This window comes from Garra rufa, chromosome 10 (genome assembly GCF_049309525.1).
Source record: "Garra rufa chromosome 10, GarRuf1.0, whole genome shotgun sequence".
Lineage (NCBI taxonomy): Eukaryota > Metazoa > Chordata > Actinopteri > Cypriniformes > Cyprinidae > Garra > Garra rufa.
In genome coordinates this window covers 10,254,552-10,269,024 of record NC_133370.1, presented here as the reverse complement: position 1 = coordinate 10,269,024, position 14,473 = coordinate 10,254,552, and the positions used below count along the sequence as shown (strand labels likewise).

At 35.1% G+C, this 14,473-nt stretch overlaps 1 protein-coding gene and 1 non-coding gene across 2 annotated transcripts in view; one reads left to right on the top strand and one right to left on the bottom strand.

Moving 5' to 3' along the window:
• Positions 1–12,083: 12,083 nt before the first annotated feature.
• trnag-ccc (transfer RNA glycine (anticodon CCC)) lies at positions 12,084–12,154 on the bottom strand. The gene has a single exon. It is a non-coding gene; the product is annotated as a tRNA-Gly (tRNA).
• Positions 12,155–12,988: 834 nt separating this feature from the next.
• Positions 12,989–14,473, top strand: part of acsl3b (acyl-CoA synthetase long chain family member 3b) — a 32,183-nt gene continuing 30,698 nt past the window's right edge. Inside the window, exon 1 of the mRNA XM_073848852.1 lies at positions 12,989–13,148. The gene's annotated coding sequence lies outside the window, so the exon portion shown is untranslated. The remainder of the gene's footprint in view (positions 13,149–14,473) is intronic.

Here is a 14,473-nt window from a genome sequence, read left to right as displayed (position 1 = left end):
CCATTAGGAAGCTATTGAGATTCTCTCAAGGTCAATGAGAGAAGGGCAGTTCCTGTCAATATCACAAGTTCTGGTGTGTTTTTCAATGGTCTAATGGATTATATTGATTTAAGCTCAACTTTTGCATGGGGATGTACAGCACTTAGACATTAAATCAGTTTTAAGTGATACTGCAAGCAAGTAATTTCCGCATCAGCCATTAGTCTGTTTTAAAGGGATAGTTCACACAAAAATGCTAATTTTGTCTTGTGTATTTCCAAACCTGTATGACTTCCAGAACACAAAATAAGATATTTTGTAAAATGTTGGAAACCAAATAGTTTTGATTCCCATTTTGAAGAAATCTGCTAAACAAACAGTGTCAGTTGACAGTGTTTTCCAAAAAAAAAGGTAACCAAATTATGTCGATTCCCGTTTAAAAAAGTTGGTAACCAAAGTGACTTCCATTTTGTTGTATGTTGGTAACCAAACAGTTTCAGTTCTCATTGGCTTCAATTTGAAAAAAGTTACTAAACACTTTCAGTTCCCATTGACGTCCATTTTGAAGAAACCTGGTAACAAAAATGTCTGTTTTCATTGACTTCCATTTTGCAGTTTGTTGGTAACCAAACACTTTCAGTTCTTATTGACTTAAAAATTTTTTAAAGTTGGTAACTTAACACTTTAAGGCTTTACTTCCATTTTGAAGAAAGCTGGTAACCAAAATGTCGGTTCCCATTGATTTATATTTTAAAGAAAGTTGGTAACCAAACAGTTTTAGTTCCCATAGACTTCCATTTCCAAGAAAGTTGGTAACCAAACAGTGTCAGTTCCTATTGACTTCTATTTTGAAGAAGGTTGGTAACCAAACAGTGTTCCCACTGACCTCTATTTAAAAGAAATTTGGTAACCAAAGTGTCATTTCCCCTTGACTTCCATTTTGAAGTATGTTGGAAGTTCCAATTGACTTGGAAAGTCAAAAGAAAGCTGGTAACCAAACAGTAATGGTTCCTGTTAATTTCCATTTTAAAGAAAGTTGGTAACCAAACAGTTTTATTTTAAAGAACTTTTATTTTAAAGAAAGTTGGTGACCAAAATTTTGGTTCCCACTGACTTCCATTTTGAAGTTTGTTGGTAACCAGTTTGACCTCCTGCTTGTTGGTAACCAGATTGACCTCCTGCTTGAAGTATGTTGGTAACCAAACCGTTTTAGTCCCCATTGACTTCCATTTTAAAGATAGATTGTAACCAAAATATCAGTTCCCATTGACTTCTATTTTGAAGTTTGTTTGTAACCAAACACTTTAAGTCAGTGGTCTCAAAATCTATTCCTGGAGGGCCACAGCTCTGCACTTTTTTGCTCCAACCCTAATCAAACACACCTGGTCCAGCTAATCAAGGTCTTCAGGATTACTAGAAATTCCAAGCAGGTGAGAGTTGGAGCTGGTTGGAGCTAATCCATCCAGGAATTGAGTTTGAGACCTTTGCTTTAAGTTCTCATTGAATTCAATTTTGAAGAAAGTTGTTAAACACTTTCAGTTCCCACTGACTTCCATTTTAAAGAAAGCTGGTAACCAAACAGTGTCATTTCTCATTGACTTCTATTTTGAAAAAAAGCTGGCAACCAAAATGCTGATTCCAATTGACTTTCATTTTGAAGTTGTTAACCCAACACTTTCAGTTCTTATTCATTTACATTTTGAAGAGAGTTGGTAAACACGTTCAGTCCTCAATGACTACGGTAACCGAAACATTGGTTCCCAGTGATCTCCATTTTGAAGTTTGTTGGTAAACAAACACTTTCAGTTCTCACTGACTTCTTGAGAAAGTTGGTAACCAAACAGTGTTGGTTCCCATTTACTTAAATTTTGAAGAAAGTTGGTAAACACTTTTAGTCCCCATTGACTTCCATTTTGAAGAAAGCGAGTAACCAAAATGTCAGTTCACATTGACTTCCATTTTAAAGTTTGTTGGTCACTAAAGTGTCGATTCTCACTGACTTCCTTTTTAAAGTTTGTTGGTAACCAAACAATGTTGGTTCCCATTAACTTTTATTTTAAAGAAAGTTGGTAACCAAACAGTATTGGTTCCCATTGACTTTTATTTTAAAGAAAGTTGTTGACCAAAATTTTGGTTCCCACTGACTTCCATTTTGAAGTTTGTTGGTAACCAGTTTTAGTTCCCATTGACATCCATTTTGAAAGAAGTTTGTAACCAAACAGTATTAGTTCCCATTGTTTTCCATTAAAAAGAAAGTTGGTAACCACACAGTTTCAGGTCCCAATAGAATTCCATTGTACGGACAAAAAATACAGTAGCAGTCAATGGGAAATTAGACTATTTTAAGTTCAGGAGACAGACAGACAGAGATTTGTACTGTGCACTTCAAAATGGACAAAGATGTTTAAGCAAGTAGCCACTTAGCAGAAGCTTTTCTTCAAAGCAGATAAGTACTACAGACACAATCCCCAAGGAGCATCCTGAGGTTAATTGTCTTGCCAAAGGGCACAGTGTTGATGGCTAGTGACCAGCAACTATCCAGCTACAATCCCTGAGTGTTGGCTGCAATGCCACAACAACTGTTTCATTATGGCATATCCTGATAACTGTTGTTTTTATTGTGTGGCAAACAGTTGAATGACAGTTCACATATGTTTCTATCATGTAAAGCATATAACTGGATATCAAAAGTCTCAAAATTACAGCAAAGGCTTTTATAACAATACTAAAGATTTCTACTTCAAATAAATGCTGCTCTTTTACACTTTTATTCACCAAATATTCACAAAAATATTAAGTAGCAAAACTGTTTTCAACACTGATAATAAAAATAAACATTTCTTGAGCAGCAAATCAGCATATTAGAATGATTTTTGATGTATTATGTGACACTGAAGACTGGATTAATGATGTTTAAAATTCAGCTTTGCGTCACAGGAATAAATTACATTTTAGAATATAATGAAATAGAAAACAATTACTTTAAATGATAATAACAGTTCACAGAATTACTGTATTTTTGTTCAAATGAATGCGGCCTTTCTGAGCATAAAAACTTTTAAAAATCCCAAACTTCTGAACAGTAATACATGTATATCAAAAAGCAAAAAATGTAAATGCTATCATTATGTATATTCCCTAGGAATCAAATAAAAGCACTTTCACTGTAAGTGTCCTTTTAAATGCAAAAATAAATGTCCTGTCTATACATTTACGAACAGTTGTTTAGTCCAGCACAGATCATTGAATCAATTAAACATAACAGGCTATTCTCATGTAAGCGCTAAACTAAACAAAACCATAAAACCCCTGGTAATGCCTCCCAATCTTTTACAAAAGCTAACGATCAACAATCCAGGCTTCAAAAGACATTGTCCCATGTCATCCGAGGGGAGTTTAATCAAACAAAGTGTGCTCCTTATGCGTGGACTTTCAGAGAAGGTCATCTACATACGCCAACACAAGCCATATCTGTTTTGGGATTGTGTCGGTTGACCACAGCGGCCGCTCTCTCGTGGACGGCCCTCTTTTTGTGTTAATAGCCTGCCCGCCACAGCCCTGAAAGAGTTGGCGGAACAAAGCAGGTATTTGTTTCAAGGGAGTGTTGTTTTAGGAAGAGACTTAGAGGTCTCGAGTTAAAGTCACCCCCTTTCGAGGTCATGCAAAATCCTCCTCTCTCCTCGGCCTGGCCCGGCCATGAATACAGCCACTTCAGTGCCCTCAGAACAAAAGGGCAGGAAGAATGCAGGCGACTGGGGGAGCAGCGAACCCACTGGGAGGGATGGACAGCATGCTGGCTCAGACTGGGAGGAGGGAGTCTGTTTCAGCCAGTCTGCCAGGCTTAGAGTTAAAGATTACCTTTGAAATGTGCACCCCTCCTCTCTCCCTATAACTCCGCTCCTCTCTCTCGCCATCGCTCAGACCTGCGGGCAGGCGTGGAGAGCAGTTAGATGAGTCCCGGAGAAGATCCTCTTTGATGACAGAGAAGGATCTTTTTGTTCTCTAATCCTTCTCTGGTCTTAAACATTTTAAGCCCAACTGGACCTCAAAGAGAGGCTGTGCTGAAGCTCGGGGTCTCAATGGAGGCATTCTTCCCCACCCGCGCTCGTCCCGAACGCTGAGGAATCTGCCCTCGTGCGTCTCAAACCGCTTGTTCAGTTACAAAGTTCACAGTTCCTCACAAGTTGGATGTCAGTACGCTTGACTTTCACTGTAGGTTGCCTCAGACAATAAGAAACAGGTTATTAAGGCAAGACACCAAAGGTGAACAGGCTGAAATTTGAACAGAAACACTTCACCTGCCCTATTGATTAATCATAATACATACATAGTAAGACAATTGTTGTTTTACATGTTTTTGGAAATGTTTAATATGCAAATGAGGCATTGTCTAATTAAATATGGACACATTTGCATACATTTCTTGAGCAGAAATGTGAAAGCCAGGTTCACAAATTCTTTTTTTATTTTGTTGGCGAATTAAAGGTTTTTAGGACATTTTTTCAACACGTTTTTATAAATAGTTATGTTCTATACGTACAGAATAACTATAATTTTAGTTACATAAATCAGGTAAATGATACAGTATATAAACAGACTGGTTTGGTGTATGCAAGTGGAAATTTCTGGCTCAGTGAAAATGGCTTTTAAAGATAATGTATGTATTGTAATCTACAGACACATATAGATCAAGTGCCATAATAAACACTTAAATGTGCATTTTGGAGGTTTTCTTTCCACTAGTCTGAATAAGACATGTTAGGGAAGCCCCAAATAGCCTAAAATCTCAACGTTTTATTTTAGTGAGAGGAGTAACGAAACTTGTGCTTGAATAACTCTCTACCTCATCATAACTACACTACAAGTCAAATGTTTTTTGACAGTAAGAGTTGCATGTTTTCTGCTTCAAGCCTGCATTTATTTGATGCAAAGTACAGCAAAACCAGTAAAAAAAAATGAAATATTTTTACTATTTAAAATAACTGTTTTCTGTTTGAATATATTTTAAAGTGTATTTTTTTCCTGTGATTTCTGAAAGCTGAATTTTTAGCGTCATTACTACAGTCACATGATCCTTCAGGAATCATTCTGATTTGCTGCTCAAAAACATTTATTATTATTATTATGTTGAAAACAGCTTGAATAGATTTTTTCATGTTTCATTGATGAATAGAAAGTTCAGAAGAATGGCTTTTATCTGAAATAGAAATAATTTGCAATATTATAAATGTCTTTATTATCACTTTTGATCAATTTAAAGCATCCTTGCTAAATAAAAGTATTTAAATATTCATTCCTATAATTTATTTAAAAAATGAAACATCAAAATAATACTGACAATAATACTGACTCTAAGCTTTTGAATGGTGTAGTTTATAATGTTACAAAAGCTTTTTATTTCAGATAAATGCTGATCTATCCATAAAAGAATCCTGAAAAAACATATTGAACTGTTTTAAATATTGATAATAATAATAATAAATGTTTCTTGAACAGTAAATCACCATATTAGAATGATTTCTGAAGAATCATGTGACACTGAAGACTGGAGTAATGATGCTGAAAATTTAGCTTTGATCACAGGAATAAATTACATTTTAAAATATATTATTAAAAATAGGTGCTGTTTTGCTATAATTTGGATCAAATAAATGCAGGTTTAGAGAGTGTATATGTCTTCACTAATACCAAATATTATGTAAAAGGGATTATTTATGCTTGTTTTGGCTATTATTTTTAGGATTGGTGGTCAAAATAAAACAAGGCAAAAACTGACTAATATAAAAACATACACCGCCGCTCAAAAGTTTGGGATCAGTAAGATTTTTGTTGTTGTTGTTGTTGTTGTTTTTTGTTAAAAAGTCTCTTGTGCTCATCAAAGTTCCATTTATTTGATCAAAAATACAGAAAAAAAGTTATGTTATGAAATATTATTGCAATTCAAACTGGCTGTTTATTATTTTAATATGCTTTAAAACATAATTTATTTCTGTGATGCAAAGCTGAATTTTCATCAGCCATTACTCCAGTCTTTAGTGTCACATGATCCTTCAGAAATCATTCTAATACACTGATTTATTACTTTTATTATCAATGTTGGAAACAGTTGTGCTGCTGTTTTATTCAAAATAGAAATCTTTTCTAACAACAAAGTCTTTACTATCACTTTTTACCAACTTAACACATCCTTATTCTTTCAAAGAGAGAAAGAAACAAAAAATGTACTGACCCCAAACTTTGAACAAGGTGTTTATTGTTACAAAAGTAACAAATGTTTCCAACACTGATAATAAATCAGCATATTAGATTTCTGAAGGATCATGTGACACTGAAGACTGGAGTAATGATGCTGAGAATTCAGCTTTGCATCACAGGAATAAATTATATTTTAAAGTATATTAAATTATTTTAAACTGCATTAACATTTCACAATATTTCAGCTTTTTTTTCTGTATTTTCAATCAAATAAACACAGCCTTGTTAAGCAGAAATATCTCATTCAAAAAGCATTAAAAATCTTACTGATCCCAAACATTTGAGCGACAGTCATGCACAATCACATTATTAAAAGGATGTCTAATTATGTAAGAATATGCACATGACTAGCCATCAACACACAAACACAGCTTCAGGACACTGGTGGAGAACAGAAGGTTTGTTCCCTTGTGTCGTCCAGCCAGTAATTGGCACATCTGACACACACATGACATGACATGACATGACAATAAAGATGAAAGTGTTTTTACAAAGATTTTATCTGCCCTCCAGCATCGCACACACTGACCATCTCACACTATGACCTCAAAGAGAAAAATGATGCGCTATATGTTGTATTCACTTCTGTTTAAAAGTCTGGGGTCACTGAGATTTTTAAATGCTTGTAAATCTTCTAAGGCTGCACTTATTTAATCAAAAATACAAACAGTAGAACAGTAATATTGGTAAATACGTTAAGAATTTAAAATAACTGTTTCCAATTTTCATACATGTTAGAATAAAAAGCAGAATTATTCCAGTCACTCAGTGTCACTTAGAAATCATTTTAATATGCTGATTTGTTTCAAAATAAACTTAAAGCAGAAATCTCTTGTAGCTTTATTATCTTTATCTTTACCATTATCGTTCTTTATTGTCACTTTTGATCAATTTACAGTTTTTTACAGACGCTAGGACACATTACTCAATACTTAGGTCACTTTTGCAAAACTCTTCACACAGTGAGCACAACAGAAGTCTATGTGGGCTAAACTGAGGATCAATTATCATTGTTTTGGCACAAAATGCATTCAATGACTACATCTCTCAAATTTCATGAATTCTTTTCTCACTCAGACACAACAACTGCCAAAAATCTTTGTACGTACAGGACATTTTGCACCTGCTTACATACTGTTTTCAAAACTGTTAAACTTATGTTCAAAACAATGACATAATGCAAAACTGAATAAGACAGCAAAATTCAACAGCAATATTTTATTGAAACATATTTCAAATCTAAAAATGCGAGTAGATTACTATTATTACTATTGTATCTGTATCAGTGGATGGTGTGTATACAAATTCTTGTAGTTTGGAATTACTTAGTGCAAAAAAATAAAAATAAAAAAACAACATAAAATATTGACGAACTGTGCATCATGTCTGATTCATTCCAGTAACATATATTGCAGTTATAAACAGAGATGTGTCCTTGTTTTACTCAAGAAAACACTGTGTAATGCTACATGTTGTTAGTGTTTTTTAGCTCATTGTTTTGTGGGTGACAAAGTGTGTTTGTCGGCTGTCAACCTTTGCTAGTGTTCTGGAAGAATGAGTTTATTTGAGACCTGAATAAAGTGTTTTGGTAGTTGTGGTGCATTTTGAATGTGAAATAACCTGCTTTGCCAAGCTGAAAGTCGGTTAGGAGAATTGTGTGAGGAGTTTTGCAAAAGTGACCTAAGTATTGAGAAATGTGTCCTAGCGTCTGTAAAAAACTGTAATGCATACTTGACAAAAAAACTGACCCCATATTTTTGAATGGTAGTAAAAACATTTAAACTTCCAGCGTTTTATAAATGTCTTGAGGCACCCTAGTGGGATATACTTAGTTGACAATCATATGGAGCCACAGGCAGACACAATAAATGGCATGTACAAGGCTAAAAGGTCACTTACATGTGATCAGGCTTGAGTGTGTGTAAACAGACACCACTGAACATACGGAAAGAGCACTGAAGGTTAAGTGGCCATGAGAGGTGAAGTGGCTCAGAATAAACACACACACACTCACAAACATACACACCTATAAAGTGTGTTCTCCCATCCCTTCTGTTGCTCTCAAATTAAACAAATCACAAGACACGATCACCTATTACTACACACTTACCTCTCTCTGTAGTCTGTGCTATAGTCATTGTTGCTATATTGATTACAGTTTTTTACAGACGCTCGGACACATTTCTCAATACTTAGGTCACTTTTGCAAAACTCCTCACACAATTCTCCTAACCGACTTTCAGCTTGGCAAAGCAGTTCATTTCACATTCAAAATGCACCACAACTACCAAAACACTTTATTCAGGTCTCAAATAAACTCATTCTTCCAGAACACTAGCAAAGGTTGACAGCCGACAAACACACTTTGTCACCCACAAAACAATGAGCTAAAAAACACTAACAACATGTAGCATTACACAGTGTTTTCTTGAGTAAAACAAGGACACATCTCTGTTTATAACTGCAATATATGTTACTGGAATGAATCAGACATGATGCACAGTTCGTCAACATTTTATGTTGTTTATTTATTTTTATTTTTTTTGCACTAAGTAATTCCAAAATACAAGAATTTGTATACACACCATCCACTGATACAGATACAATAGTAATGCTAATCAACTCGCATTTTTAGATTTGAAATATGTTTCAATAAAATATTGCTGTTGAATTTTGCTGTTTTATTCAGTTTTGCATTATGTTATTGTTTTGAACATAAGTTTAACAGTTTTGAAAACAGTATGTAAGCACGTGCAAAATGTCCTGTACGTACAAAGATTTTTGTCAGTTGTTGTGTCTGAGTGAGAAAAGAATTCATGAAATTTGAGAGATGTAGTCATTGAATGCATTTTGTGCCAAAACAATGATAATTGATCCTCAGTTTAGCCCACATAGACTTCTGTTGTGCTCACTGTGTGAAGAGTTTTGCAAAAGTGACCTAAGTAATGAGAAATGTGTCCTAGCGTCTGTAAAAAACTGTAAATCACATAAAACTGATTCTTGAGAAGTGGGATGAAACCAGGTGAAATAGTGAAAAAACTTCTACTCAGGACAAATGAAACTACATTTTTGTATCTAACATGTACTAAGCTACTGTGCTATGCTTTGATAGAACCACCCCAAATTTCTCCTTTTCATCAAAATGCTTTTTACCATGCAATCACTTATTTTGCAATCAAGATGTTTTCATTATTTCAAAACGCATTTTCATGTTAGCAGACAGACAACAATGTGGAGGTCAGTTGGAGTGACAGATGCCTCTGATTTACTCAGTTTTTTTACATTTTAATGAATGTCTGATGGTGTTGACAAAAAGTAGGCACACAACTTTGAAACCTTATGAAACACATATGTGTCCTTGAAAAACAACCTTGCTTTGATACAAGATATTATTAAATGTTGCTTTTGATAAAACACACTCTTTTTCATTATTTAAAAAAAAAAATCTATTTTATTGCTTATGAACAATTGAACCCTTCTCTGTGGACACTGTTTTTGATGTTGTGATCAGACAATAAGTGTCAAGGATGTGATATAATAATGATACAATCAAAATTAAAAGGGCATAATTGTGTTAAATACATTCTATTAATAATCCCTCATTAGATTTAAAACTGAAAATATTTTCAAACCTAATAGCAGTTACAATTGCTGGACATTTTGTCTCAAGAATCAGTGATAGTAAAGCTAGGCACTACACTCTTAAAAATCTTAAAAATAAAGGTGCTTCACGATGCCATAGAAGAACCTTTTTTGTCTAAATGGTTCCATAAAGAATCTTTAACATCTGAAGAACCTTTCTGTTTCACAAAAAGTTTTTTTGTGGTGAAAGAAGGCTCTTCAGATTATAAAAAGGTAGGAAAGAAATGGTTCTTTAAAGATCCCTTGCTTGAATGGTTCTTTGTGGAACCAAATATGGTTCTATGGCATCGCTGTGAAGAACCTTTTAAAGCACCTTTATTTTTAAGAGTTCAGTGCATATAAGGCCATACAAATCCAATTTTTATAGCATAGAAAAACACATAACATTAAAAATACATCTCTTTTTATGCATAAAGCAAATAATTTTTCGGATCATGTGTGGATGTTATATTTTGGCGTATTTCAAGCTTGCAATGCTTACTAAGCATTTATGTTTAGTATATTACTTTATTCTAATAAGACCATACCAAACTTTGTCAACAAACACAAACCTTAAGATAACACTTGGAATCCAGTGAGTCGGATATGATTGATTCAGTAACCGCTCTGAGTTCATTCAGTGAAGAATTCATCAACTTGTTCCAACTAGTAACTAGATTATTCATAAGTCATTTTGAACAATTAATTTAAATTACCTGCTCATTATTCTGACATAAGAATGAATCATTCTAGAGCAGGTGAATCCGACTCTATCGGTGCGTTTGTGCTTTTTTTTTTTTACAGAGGGCAGTTCGATACAAAGATGTGTTTTCCTTGCCATTTTGCCATGCATGTTTTTTTTTTTATCTTATATTTAAAACAGACTGCAAACTCACTTTTACAACTGAAGTAAAATATACTGGCTTACTATGGCCTTTACACAGAAGTATCATAGATTTATCGGTTAAGCAAACAATTATAAGCCTAACTCACAAGTGTTTTACAATATCCAGTAAAAGTAGGTAAATAAATATTAACAAACACACCTTTGGTTTGGGGATCAGGCATGCCAGCAGGTGCATTTCCTAACCACATGACCAGAAAGTGAGCGACCTCTACTGGCCTCAATCCTGCATCATATGGCAGCATGGCCTCCCATCTAAAGACTTGTCCAAATAATGGTGCTGGGTGCCACCTAGAGGACCAAATAAAGAGACTAGACAATACTGTACCACTGTTACTAAAAATAAAAACAGATAAATGCAAATAACTTACATATGACTCACATTTTTGATGCAGAACAAACATTTTGCTGCCATTTGGGGTTGTATCCAAACCTATTTCAGATTTTACAATCAGTGGTGATCCTTAGAAAAACTTTAGGAATGAGGGGAAACTGGTTGATGAAGTAACACTGGTCAGCGTACAGAAGACTTTTTTGATTTCTCACATGAAAAATGTTTATGATTTTGCAATAGTATTTGAAAAAAAAAACAACAACGTTATGATATATAATATGTGATCCTGGACCACAAAACCAGTCAAAAGGGTACATATTTTAATTTATACTTCATCTGAAAGTTGTCCAAAGTTCTTAGCAATGCATAATACTAATCAAAAATTAAGTTTTGATGTATTTACGATAGTAAATTTACAAAATATCTTCATGGAACATGATCTTCACCTAATACCCTAATGATTTTAAGAAGCATAAAAGAAAAATTGATCATTTTGACTCATACAGTACAATGTATTTTTGGCTATTGCTACAAATATACCTGTGTTTAAGTGGCCCAGGGACAGATATGATTCTAAAAAACGCAACAGAAGTATTTTCACTGGTGGTATCAGACATTTGGACCACATGGTGAGCAAAATAAAGACTTTAGTGCATTTGTTTACTGTATACGCTTATAAACTGTATGCATCTATAATTGCCATGAGCTGTATTGCTATTTGTTCGTTTTTGGATATTTAGAAAAGTAAAAGTTTGACTATACATTTGATTATGCATTAAAATACAGTACCTGACATGAAATCATTTTTATTGACATGAATGTTTATGAAGGTTATTATGACTTCTAGGTAATCAAGACATGGTATATTAGCACTTCTTTAAATAATTTTTTTCATACAACAATGAGGGTTTGCGCTAATGCACACACAAAGCTAATGTGTAAATGTTTTGTCGATAAATAATTTTTCTTGTACTTTACTTTAAAAGGCAGTGCGCCGCCCGGGAATCGAACCCGGGTCGCAAGAATGGGAATCTTGCATGATACCACTACACCAGCGGCGCCTGTAGTTAAAAGGGGGAAATCCCACCTTTCCCAAGTCACCTGAAACATAACATGATCATTATTTTAAATCCTTACTCCTTCATAACATTATGTAGAGTGCTTTTTAAACTTACACGAGGGAATATTTAAACCTGACACTCCCAAAACCGGTAAATGGGAATCTGCTGTAGCAACATCTCTTTTGTGAATGATTCATTCTTTTGAGCCAGAGCTTGTCAATCGTGGATTGAACTGATTCACAAAACCAGTCTGGAAAATTCGTTCACGAGTGAACAACTCACTAATCCATTAAAACCGTCTCTTAAGGGGCAAAATTATATATTCTCTAGCCATGTTACATAAATTATAGAAACATTTAAAACACGCCACAATGGGATGTCAAGTGACGTAATGACGTAATAAATAACCGAATCACTTCATGAACCTGTTCTTTAAAATGAACCGTTCGAAAGAATCGATTCAAATGATTCGAACTTGCTAGCTGTTCGGGGCGCTGCTGCCGTGTGACTGCTGTGACGTATGGTTCTGCTGTTCTGCAATCAGTCATTATTGGGCTCTCATCGGCTCTATTCACTCTTACACATCACCATTTCCTTTATCCGCTAAAATTTACCTCACAAAGACTCGATGGGCCGCAAAATACAATTACATAAATCAAATCTCAAAGCAATTTCACTAACAAATCAATCCAATCGACAATGACCGCTGGTAACCCGAGCGTGATGACACGACAGACTCCAACACGCGCCACCCGGCGTCAGCCAATGGGAGCGCGGAGAAACCGGCCCCTCTGCCATGACAACGCTTCCATCACTTCCGGGCTGAGAGAGACGGCCGGCGCGAGTCAGCGACCGCAATATACACCGACCCAGAAAAAAACAACAATCTTCGCTGTGTATTTCCCGCGTCTAGGTCTTTTATAACAAATTGTAGCCTTTTAAATGGGATCCTGCGAGTCTGACTGAATCAGCGACGTCTGCTTGAAAGAATAAGGTGAGTGTTTATTGTCTGTAGGGCTCGTGTGATGCAGATGCGCGCCGAGGACGTTGATTTGCGCATTAAAGGCTCGTCTGCATATAGGAAAGCATCATGCGTGTTATTATTTCTCGGGTGTGAAGAGGGTTTGCATGCTCTGACACCTCTCAACCCGAGGAATGTAGGATATGGATGGCATCGCATTCCTATCTTGATACTTATCATCTCTCAGGCCTCTTCTGTTCCTAGCCAGCAATGACATACACATAACCATGATCATACATATCTTTCATCTGCATGTGCACTTAACACGTTAGTACACACACAAACACGATCTCACATCAACAAGCATGACATTTGCACATTTCACACCCCACCAGGTTAGATTCTCTGTGTGATGGAAAGGCAAATGAGCATGTTTTATCTTGAGGAAGATGTTTTATGCCTAAATGAGGTCACAGATGAGTGTTGTGGTGGCATGGGACTGCAGTTTGTTGTGGGTGATTGGGAAGATAGTGAGTTGACATGCTTTGAGATAATCCTGGTGGATTATGTGCTATCAGCTGAAGGCCAGCACTCAGAATAAGTATGCACAAATGCTGTGTTTGAATGATGACCATGCAGGTTAGGGACTAGATGACTGGACATGAGCTTGAAATTGTTTGATAATGAGAAGATTTTCTATAATAAGGTTTTAGCACGCTAGATTAAATATGTATGCATGTTAATAGGAGCACTGGAACTAAACATGCATATTAGGGGTTGACTGATATGTGACCCTGGACCACAAAACCAGTCATAAGGGTCAATTTTATGAAATTGAGATTTATAAATCATGATCAAAGCTGAATAAATGAGCCTTCCATTGATGTATGGTTTGTTAGGATAGGACAAATATTGAAATACAACTATTGGATAAAATGGACTCTGAGGGTGCAAAAAATTTAAATATTGAGAAATCGCCTTTAGAGTTGTCTAAATGAAGTTCTTAGCAATGAATATTACTAATCAAAAATGAAGTATTGATGTATTTACAGTATGAAATGTACAAAATATCTTCAAGGAACACAACCTTTACTTAATATCCTAATGATTTTTGGCATAAAAGAAAAATCAATCATTTTGACCCATACAGTGTGTTTTGGCTATTGCTACAAAAGTGCTACTTAAGACTGGTTTTGTGGTCCAGGGTCACATGTGCGATTTTTACAGATCAAGTAGGCCGATAACTATTTTGAACTGATATGTATGTCTGGTGTAAAATGAAAATTAATGTCAAAATGAAGAATAATAAGGGCACTGATAAAAAACTTCCTTTAAATTATTGTATCAGCCAAACGGTT